The 11,495-nt window shown below is 34.7% G+C and overlaps 1 long non-coding RNA gene across 1 annotated transcript; it reads left to right on the top strand.

The window, feature by feature from the left end:
* Positions 1-357: 357 nt before the first annotated feature.
* Positions 358-2,503, top strand: LOC110906542. The gene is made up of 3 exons (XR_002573854.2): positions 358-488; positions 998-1,064; positions 2,309-2,503. It is a non-coding gene; the product is annotated as an uncharacterized LOC110906542 (long non-coding RNA).
* The last annotated feature ends 8,992 nt before the right edge of the window (positions 2,504-11,495 follow it).

Below are 11,495 nucleotides of genomic sequence, written 5' to 3'. Positions count from 1 at the left end.
GCAATAGACATATGCACTCACACATACCGTACCGGACATATTTGGTACCACGGTACCCAATTTTGGGGATTTTCGATACCGGTAATGTAACACCTTAAAAATATAGATTATATATATATATATATATATATATATTTATTTATATTAATTGTTGGTTATAAACAAGATAAAATAACTAGGAATAAATAACCTAGTTAATCACAAGTCCTGTAGTAATAAGGAAAACATGGTTAAAAGCACTCTTTATAAACCTGGGTAAAGTTGGGGGACTAAAATGGTTAAAATGAGAAATGGGTTTTATTAATTAAAACTAAAAACACCAAAACACACACCTTTGTGTGTGTTCTAGTCGCACAAACCACAGGAGCCAAGAAGAGCTCTCAAGCTCAAACCCTAATCAACATAATTTCATCAAATTGAAGGGGCAAATCAAGTCCAATCAAAATCTAAGCTCAAATTAGTGATCACCTTCATGAAGGGATCATAAGGTATGCCAAATTTCATTATTTAGTTCCATCTTGAATTCTTGGTGAAATGAAATCGAAAATTTGGCTTGCACGATTGATGCTTGGATGAAATTAGGATGAAATCATGTCTAGGAGCAAACCCTAGTCAATAGTTTGTTGAATTAGTGTTCATAGATATGAGGTCCGTAACCATCCATTTAAGTGTTAAATGGGTTTTGTAGAAAGATGATGAACACTAGAATTATGATTATCAATCTAGTGTTATTTGAGCTCCATGAAATAAGTCTAGGTGTTGATGTGTAAACTAGACATTTGAATTTGTGAAAAATGCTCAAAATTGGCTAAATAACTAGTCATGAAACTTTGTTATTGATTTTGCAAAATTATGCCCTTTAGGTGTTTGTTGAAATGCCTAAAAGAAAACTAGATGTTGAAATTTTGAGTAAAAACGCATATTTGAATGTTATGGTGAATTTTGCGTTATATGAAATAATAAGAGTTATAAACAAGTCGTTGATTGAACTCTATAGGCAAAGGAATTGAATCTTCAAGCGGACGAGCCGGAGTTGATACGCGCTTGAAGGAAAAGCACTAAAGGTACGTAAGTTTTAGTTTCGTTACATTATGCATAAACATTGGTCTTAGAATTGTTAATGGAATTGTAGTATAATATATGAGTTTGGTATGTCATAGAAGTGACGAAGTTCGCTCGACAACTAAACGGGTCAAAATGAATGATTAGAATATGTTTGATATGTCATAGAAGTGACGAAGTTCGCTTGACAACTAAACGGGTCAAAATGAATGATTAGAATATGTTTGGTATGTCATAGAAGTGACGATGTTCGCTCGACGACTAAACGGGTCAAAATAAATGATTAGAATATGTTTGGTAAGTCATAGAACTGACAAAGTTCACTCGACAAACTGAACGGGTCAAAATAAACGGTTAAAGTATGTTTGGTAAGTCATAGAAGTGACGAAGTTCACTCGACAAACCGAATGGGTCAAAATAAACGGTTAAAGTATGTTTGGTAAGTCAATGAAGTGACGAAGTTCACTCGACAACCAAACGGGTCAAAACTATGTTTAAAAACGACAATGTTTGAAGCGACTAGAATGTCACACAATGAGTTAGTGTTATGAGTGCGCAAGCCAAGAAATAGATACGCTAGATTTGATTTAACGAACCCTTGATATTGGGTCAAAAGTTTAGAATTATACTTTGTAGAAATTTGTATAAATTGGCATGCTTGAAACATTGATAACAAGCACAACACCATTGCGTGCGCAAACCATGGGATGGAAGCGAAACGCCAATGTTGATAAGCCCGGGGAATGGGTAATTATGTTTACGAACAACTATTGATGAATAACATGTAGCGCGACATAAAACTAAACGGGTCGAATATTTGTTAAAATAAGGATTTATAAGTCGTTCGCTTATAAACCGGATTTCGATGCGAACAATGATGATAAGCGAGTCCGTAATTAAATTACGGACGCATAGGAAAAAGAATTACGAAAAACGGATTTGTAGAATGAAAGTTATGAAAATTTTAAGTTAGAATTTGGTTAGGTATTGTAGCTGGGCAAATGCTGCATCAAAAACCAAACAGTCTGTCGAAATCAAGGCGTCGCGTCGCGCGACCAGGAACTGGGAAAGCTGTAGCGTAGCGCGACAAGTGTCGCGGGCCGCGAAGAATTCGACTAAGTCTCTCGCGGGGCGCGAGAGACATGTTGCTGGAAATTTTGTTTTATTTTGTTTGTTTGACCCATTTACCTTGTTGTACTTATTATTTAACTATCATAACTAACTTTTAAGTTGGTTTTGATCATAGGTGAATGTCGAGAGTCCCAGATGATGATCAAGCGACGAAAAGGACCGAACACACGACATTTAAAGCTTCCGCAATGATCTTATTTTGTTCTAGTTAAAAGTGAATATTGTAAACACTTAGAATTATATTTTGGAATATTTCTATACATGTAAGAATGTTAACCTGGAAAAGTTTTTGAAAGCTTGCATTTTAGTATAAAATGCGTCTTGGTTATTATAATTGCGTTAATTTGAGTTGGGTCTTACAGGTAACGGTTGGTATCGAGCTCATCCCTAATCCAAACTGTAGGTTCCACACCGATTCTCCCTTCATATCAAAAACCAAAACGTACCGGCTTTTACACAAATTGGTTGAAAAAATTGGGCGCACACACTTACACATACAGATACATACACTAACACATAAATACACATACACTAACATACACTCAAATACACATATATACACTACAAATACATACAAATACACATCACATAAAATAAATATGCATACATACCCAAATACATACAAATATACTTATACATTTACATACACATTAATAAAAAGTGTAAAAAAAACTGTCCCCTAAAAAAAGATTGAAATGTGGCTCAAGAATCGGTTTACGAACCAAAATTAATAAAAGTTGCACTTTATGTAAAAAAAAAAACTGTGTCCTAAAAAAAGATTGAAATGTGCGCTCAAGAATCGGTTTACGAACCAAAGCCAAAACTGAACTGCAACCGGGCTTTCAAACAGGTCAAACTGGAGCGGAACTGAACCGGTGTTAAACCGGTTATGGTTTCAAAAAAACCAACGTGTGCGCCTCTGCTGGTGACCTGCTTGCCTTTTTATGTTTACTAAGCCCAAGAGTACAGCCCAAATCCATGCCTAATTATTGATTGCCTGATGATTCCATTTAAAGTCCGGCCCAAGAGTACAGCCCAAATCCATGCCTAATTATTGATTGCCTGATGATTCCATTTAAAGTCCGGCCCAAGAGTTTGACTAAATTAGCCCAATTATAGTCTTGGTAGCTAGAAGTCTAGAAGTGTACAAAAAAATCTGGTTTGGTCCCACCGGCATGAAAACCAAGTTGGCCCAACCCTGGGAGAAAAAGCGGTTTGGCACAAACCGGTTTGGGCCCAACCCGACCCCCCGACTTGGGACCAGTTTTATATATACTTTTACTTTTTAAAAAATACTGGTTCAACCCAAACCAGTTTATGATCCAGGAAAAAAAACAGTTTATACCGTTAAACACACCCAACGACAATATAGTTGTTTTTTGGCCGTTGGGTTGACTTTTGCCCTTTTTGTCATATTTTTGTGTTTTTGTATCCCCTAAACTAGTATAATATGTAAGGGTGTTTTGGTTGAATAACAACAATTAAAAACGCTCTCTAATCCCAAAAAACGATCAAAACACACTCACGTTTTCGATTACATTCAAATAACTCTGGAATGATATCATCAATCACGCAATCATCGGTTGATTGTGGACCATCTAGCGCACTTACGGTGATTCACACGATGCGTACAAAAAGAAAACATGAAATATGAAGAAATGTCGAATTATGCGAAATGTTGAGTGGGCCGAACAAGACTTGTTGCAAGTTATGTGGTAAATTATTTGTAAAAGATGCAAATTCGAATGTGAAAAACCACATACTAAAAAAGCATTGCAAGGGTCTGAAACACAAACTGATCGAAGGTCAAGCTTCGATGGCAAACAAAGGAAACCGCACTTGATTATCTACCACTTGTAATTTTTTTACCAATGTTTTTTTTTTGTATTATTTATCAGTTTTTAGCAATATTAAAGAAGTATTTCTACTTGTTTGTATTTGTTTAACTTAAATGGTTAAATAAAAAAATCAAAACAAGTGTTTTATATTGGGTTGGGTCAAAACCGGTTCGAAGCCCACCCTAATTGAATCGTATAGGTTTGAATTATTTAGGCCCAAAACCAATTCCTAACCTGAACCGTTTTGGCCCAGACAGGTTTGGCCCTTTAAAAAAAACAGGTTGGTTTTGAAACTGGTTCGGTTTGGGACCAAACCAGTTATACACTTGCTAGCTCACATGTTCCATTTTGACATCCTAATCACTTTGTTTATTACGGCCCACTTGATCCATGAACTTGTATTTCTTTTAATTGGGTCCATGATCCATTTAATTTCTTTTATTTCCTGTTGCAAATTCAAGGAAAATCAATCCATTATAATTAGTCCAGTCCATCCTAATTTAATTTGCTTTTCAATTGATGGGTAAAGTCGATGACTAAAATTAACTATTTTCATGATTTATTTTACTTGTGCAGCAAAAGCTTTTTGAATAACATATTTCATCAACCCAAATGAGGTCCAAGGATGATCATCATGTAACATCTTTCTTTTTCTTTTTTCTTTTTTTTTTTTTTTTGTCACTCGTATTAGTATCATTTTGATTTGGATTTTATTTTTCAGGAGAACAACTGCTAGTCGGTTCTTGTTATGCAAGTCTTCTATTAATCATCTAAACTTACATTGCTTAAATTCCTTCTTTAAAGATGGATAAGGGCCTCAGGTTTTCATTTCGTCTTGGGCCTCTAAAGCAGATGAGCCGGCCCTCCGGTCCTGAATATATCCTTAGTACTTTATAATTATCATAAAAGAAAAAACTGTTAATAGTTATATAGGTAGAGTACTAATAATATATTTATTCTTTATTATATATTATTATTCTTTAATAATATAGATAACAACATGTTTTCTTCTTTAGTACTTATACAACTCTTATCACATATTTATAAACACAAGAAAATACACATGCGATTAACTCAACGCAACAAGAGGGCCTATTAGTAGCTTTGATGGAGCACAAGGTGTTGCACAATTTGGTGGTGGTGGGAGTGGAAGTGCTCTCATCTCATTATGGTCTCTCTTTTCATATATTACTTAAAAGATGATAATATTAGTTAGGATGTATAACAGAAACACGTGACATGAAAAAAATGGTTAAAATACAAGAATATATATCGATGGCACACCAAGAACACAAAAAGGCATACAAAGAAGACCATTAGATGTGATTCTACAAACCTCACCATTGTGTGACATGCCTTTGAGATTGCATTACTTGGTGGGTTTGACAAATTATAACATGGATATAAGAGTTAAATGCCCGGATAGTCTCTGTGGTTTGATCTTTTTTCACCTTTAGTCCCTAACTTTCTACAATTACCTCTATAGTCCCCAACTTTTCAATTTTCGTTCGCGCATAGTCCCTGGCGCGGATGAAGTTAGTTTTCTCAGTTAAGTAGAGGGTGAAATGACTAAAATGCCCTTGTTACTAATAAAAATATTATTACTTATCTATTTACTTAGTTATTTAATATTGAAAGCATGTGGGCCCACTTTTTACCTATCCCACCCTTTTCTTTCTTTCTCTCTCGTTCACCGGACCTCCACCGTCGCCATCAACACTCAGCCACCACCACTATCATCACTACCACAACCACCCCCCGCCAGAACCGTTCGTCGCTCACCACAACACGCAAAGTCTCAAACAGATACATTGTCAGCAAGTTCTCGTGATTGCTGTATATATGTATCACTAGCATGTAACGCCTCCTCACCCCTCACAACTTTCCAACAAAAGATTCTCCCAAAATCAATATCATCGATTACTTGTAATCGTTGAGAGAGATCCACCGTTCGATCTGTTTGTTTGTTGTGGATAGTTAACTTTGTGGCTAATTTCTTGATCAGTTACGGCTCCTCAAAATGTTGCAATTCTCGCTATGGAGATTTACTTTCCTCCTACTTGTATTCAACAGGTATTGATTTTGTGTTTTGATGATCTAAGCATTTGTTCGTTATCTCGTACGCATTGAATTTGTTTCGGGATTTAGGTCTAAATCATTGGTACGGAAAACAGAATGATGATGAAATTTGTTTTGTTTTTGGAGAATTTATTGTTTGTGTTTGGATTTAGGTTAAAACAGTGAAACTGATACAGTTTGGGGTAGAAATTCTAGTCTGGTGGCGGTTGGGATTTGGGTGTGGTGGTGTGGAAGTGTGAAGGTCGTGATGGGAGTCGTGATGGCAGGGACGAAGGCGGTGGTGGCGACAGTGTCGGAGCAGGTGCCAGAGTAGAGGTCTGAAGGTGTGAAGGTGGTGATGGTGATTTGGTCATGTAGATCAGAAGTGGGGAAAATGGAAGAAAAGGAGAGAGGGGTGTTGGTGGGGGTGGGGGTGGGGTGGGTAAAAGGCTTAGGTTTATTAATTATTAAGGGCATTCTAGTCATTTCACCCCCTCCTTAACTGAGAAAACTAACTTCATCCGCACCAGGGACTATCCGGAAACGAAAATTGAAAAGTTGGGGACTACAGAGGTAATTTTAGAAAGTTAGGGACTAAAGGTGAAACAAGGCCAAACCACAGGGACTATTCGGGCATTTAACTGTGGATATAACATATATTTATCCGTCCCTAAGAAGTCTGAAAAAAATTTAGGGCTCGGGCGACAAAAAGAATTGGAGCCAAAATTATGGTTAAAGTAAATTATTCCATATATAAATAACTTTTCCATGCATAAACACTTGTAACTTGTGTTTTGGGGATTTTTCAAAAAAAAAAAAAAAAAAAAAGAAACTTGATTTTTTTGTTTTAATCCAAAGGTTTTTACCTTTTGCAATTTTAACCCTAAAAGTTTGTTTTTCTAATTTTAACTTAAAACTTTTCATCATTTGCAATTTAACTTCACAACTTTTGTCAATTATACTTTTCGTCTTTGGTTTAACGTTTTTACGTTTCGTTACGTATAGTTCTAAATTTTTCGAGTTAATACGACGCAACGTACGAGTGTGGCTCAACTTTTTTATGTTTTGTTTCAAATTTTGCAAGTTAACACGGCGCAACGTGCATGTGTGGTTCAACGTTTTTACCTCTATTTTTTTTCATGTTTGACAGGTTCGTCACAACACGCAGATCCTAGGTCGAGTCAGTGTTGGTGGTCGATCACAGTTGTGTGACATTAGTACTATTTGACATCGTTTTACGCCCCGCCGCAACGCGGGGTGTGCTTTGGAGGTTTTCCAAAGAAAAAATGGTTATGCATATGGTTGTCGTAACCTTAGCTTTAGAGGTTTTCCAAAAAAAAAAATTGATTTTTTTTACTTTTCATCCAAAAGTATTTCATAAATTACTTTTAACCCAAAACTATTTGTTTTTTTTTTACTTTTAACCCAAAACTATTTGTTTTTTTTAATTTTAACCCAAAACTTTTTATCTTTTGCAATCTACCTCACAACTTTTTTTACTTTCAAATTTGAGCCTTTATAGTTTTCCCTTTCCGCAAATTTTCCGCCTTATGCTTGGTTCTAAATTTTGTGACTTAACACATTGCAACGTGCGTCTTTGGTTTAACGTTTTTACGTTTCGTTCTAAATTTTGCGAGTTAACATGACGCAACGTGCGTGTATGGGTGAACGTTTTTACATTGTCTATTTTTTTCCCGTTTGACAGGTTTAACATAACATGCGGGTCCTAGGTCGACTTAGTTATAACTAAAGAATCTCCGCCGCATTGCGGCGGGTCTCAATTCTAGTTAATTAAAAAATAAAACCTTGGTGGTGGAGGCAAGACTTGAAGTTGAAACCTCTACATTATCTTACGATAACTTTTTCCATTCCACCACCAACATTTTTTAGAACAATAAATGGATGAATATACTATATATATATAGGGGCCGGTTAACGTACAAATGCGCTTATCGTACATTACGTACGCTATAATCTCAGCCGTCAGATCATCTTCCCGCATTGAAAATCGCATGTTGTTTTTTTGTAACAATTTCGCATGTTGGTTTTTTAACATGCGATTTCATCAAAATTACCACATGCGAAATTGTTACAAAAAACCAACATGTTATTTCATCAAAATTATCACATGCGAAATTGAATTACCACATACGAAATTGTTACAAAAAAACAACCTGCTATTTCATCAAAATTATCACATGCGAAATTGAATTACCACATGCGAAATTGTTACAAAAAAACAACCTGCTATTTCATCAAAATTATCACATGCGAAATTGAATTACCACATGCGAAATTGTTACAAAAAAACAACCTGCTATTTCATCAAAATTATCACATGCGAAATTATTACAAAAAAAAACAACATGCGATTTTCATTGCAGGAAGATGATCTGACGGCTGAGATTGTAGCGTACGTAATGTACGATAAGGGAATTTGTACAGTACCCTTTACCTATATATATATAGGGGATGGTTCAAATGAAAACCACTTTTATTGTGAAAACTCGAAAACTAACTAAAAAAGCCTAAAAAACACACAAATTTTTTTTTTCAATTTTTTTTATAAAAATCGCTGGTTTTTATATATAAAAAAAACTTTTTTTCAAAAAAAAAAATTTTTTTTTGTGTAGTGCACATGTGTAATAATACACACATGTGTAGTACACATACACATGTACTACACATGTGTAGTATTACACATGTGCACTACACAAAAAAAAATTTTTTTTTTAAATTTTTTTTATATAAAAAAACCTGCGAAATTTGGTTTGCAAAAAAAATAATAATAAAAATTTTTTTTTTGTATGTTGTTTTGGCTTTTTTTTAATTAGTTTTTGAGTTTTCACAATAACTAGTGGTTTTCATTTGAACCACATATATATATATATATATATATATATATATATATATATATATATATATATATATGTATATACTATAAGAGTAGGAGTTGGGTGGAAAGTCTATTTTTCCTAGAAAGTCTAGGAAGGAATAAGAATTGGACATGTGTCATTGAGGGATTTTAAGTAGAAGGGCTATCATGTAATTTCACATTTTAATCTTATTTTTGGAATGTATCTTCATTAACTAAAATTCCATAATTTTCGGAATTTTTATTATTTTCGAATTCAAATCTGGAAGTCAATGTGTTCATTAACTAAAATTCCATGTCACATTACATCGCATATTCCATTGTTCAGAAGAAGATTACTGGAATTTATCAGCATGTTCTTGGTGCTGTGTTTTAACAGTTTATAGTGCTAAAGCCAATTTTTTTATAGATCCCACAATATAAAGATGGTAAAACATGTCACACCCCGACCACGTGGAACAACAAAACGTGGCGGAAACATCGGGGAGTGTTGTAACAGAATCATTGTTTCATAACACATGGAAATTGAAATATTGTTTTATTGATTAAATGAACTCATTGTTCTAATACAATCAAATAAGTACAACTATGATCTTCCAAGTTTTAAAGTTGCTAAGGCACGAGTCCATCCTAAATGTAGCATGTATCAACAATCATCTCAAGACAGCACCTGAAACATGTGTAAAAATTGGTACGTCAGCATAAAAATGCCTGTGAGATACATAGGTTTTGTGAATATAGGATTCATGACTTGAGTTTAAAGAAAACGTTTAATAACAGTCAGTCATGAACCTTGTAATTTGCTTTGTCTTGAAAATCATTTGAAAAACGATAAGATCGGATGATATGTATAATTAAATGTAAGGTTAAATGGATACCTAGTAAAAATGAGTTTGGATAAGATAAGTTGTTGTAAAACAATGTCTTATGAAAAGTATGTTATTTGTATAAAGTGTTATATGACTTAAATTGAAATGATTCAAATAACGCTACGATATGTAATACCATACAAACACTTATATATAGGAAGTACCAGCGGCGTATCCACCATGCTTGTATCATATTACACACGCCTCGTTACTTAAGTCACTTACGCAAACTAAACCACCAATATAGCATGTTCATGTTTAAACCAATAGTCCAAGGTTATTGTATAACTCAAGTTAAATGTAAACCATGTAATGTATAAACAAAAGTTATGTATGGTAAGTGAAATGAGATTTCTTAAACCACAAGTAAAAATGTACAAAACAAGGTGTTTGAATAAATCAAAAGTTATGCTTTGTAAAATAATGTAAGGTTAAACGAATAACCTTATAGTAGCATATTAACAGTATACTTTGGATTTGTAAATAACATATTAAAAATATGTTTTGGTTTGTTGATAAAATATATATGTTGGTTCTGTACAATTACCACACATGAGAGAATATCAAACTGTACTTTTGGGAGTATATCAAAATATACTTTAAAGGTGCGATTTAAGAATTCATTCAGACCTAGTGCATCAAACTACACCTTTGAGACTATAAGGATACCACAAAGGAAATCCCTATTTGGATGGAGAAACAAATTGGTTTCAGACATTCCATGACAACAGGAATGGGGTGTCTAGTCCTATAGCGCTATATCATACTACCAATCGGTCTGGTGAACAAAATAAGTACTATTCCAACAATTACTTTTGTAATCTTTGAGAAATCAGTGTTTAAACCATAGATAATCATTTAGTTTGTCAAAAGATAAATACTAACATGTATAATCAATTATACTTTGAAATCATGAAAATAACAGATAGGTACAGATGCTTCACCCCAAAACAGTTTGGAAAACAGTAAAAGAGGGGAACTATGTACTCACCTGAGATTGCTTTAAAGTTCTTGTGTAGTAACCAAAAAATGCTAGAGATCACGGAATATCAAACGGCACCTAATAGGTAGCTATGTTAATATACCGGACCTAAATCGGAGGATCGGATAGTATGCGGGTTCGTAAACCAAACGAGTATGGAGACTCGTGTAATATGGTTTAACAAAGCCTACATACTAAAATGAAACCTAACCTAAGTGCTTACGACCCATTACGACCCGTTTAGGTAGCTTATGCTACCTTAACGCGTCGTTCGCGTAGAACGCGTTTGGAACGTCTAACATCGTGGCCATAAGATATAACCTCGGAAGGTTATAGCTATGGTCACCTAATGTGTTTGGTCGGATCCTAATGATCGACCAAATGGGTCAGGTTCGAAAGTATAAGCGATGGTTTAGATCGCTTACCTTACGACCCTATATAAGCACTATACTAAAAGTGACGAGCTAAGCATGTTAGAACATGCTTAACTAAGTTTAGAAAACAGGTTTGGCATCAAAACAAACGGCTTTGATGCTCACGAGTAGTTTGGTTACAAAATACGCAAGAATGCGCATTTTGGCCGAAACTACGACTCGTTACTGAGCCTAGATAACGTGGTAATCAGTAGGTATAGTCGCCATGGACTATAACCATCATGATCACGCTCACGTTATGAAGTT

This window comes from Helianthus annuus, chromosome 2, assembly GCF_002127325.2.
Source record: "Helianthus annuus cultivar XRQ/B chromosome 2, HanXRQr2.0-SUNRISE, whole genome shotgun sequence".
In the NCBI taxonomy this organism is placed as follows: Eukaryota; Viridiplantae; Streptophyta; class Magnoliopsida; order Asterales; family Asteraceae; genus Helianthus; species Helianthus annuus.
The sequence above is the reverse complement of the archived record's forward strand: the minus strand, read 5'-3'. Positions and strand labels throughout refer to the sequence as shown.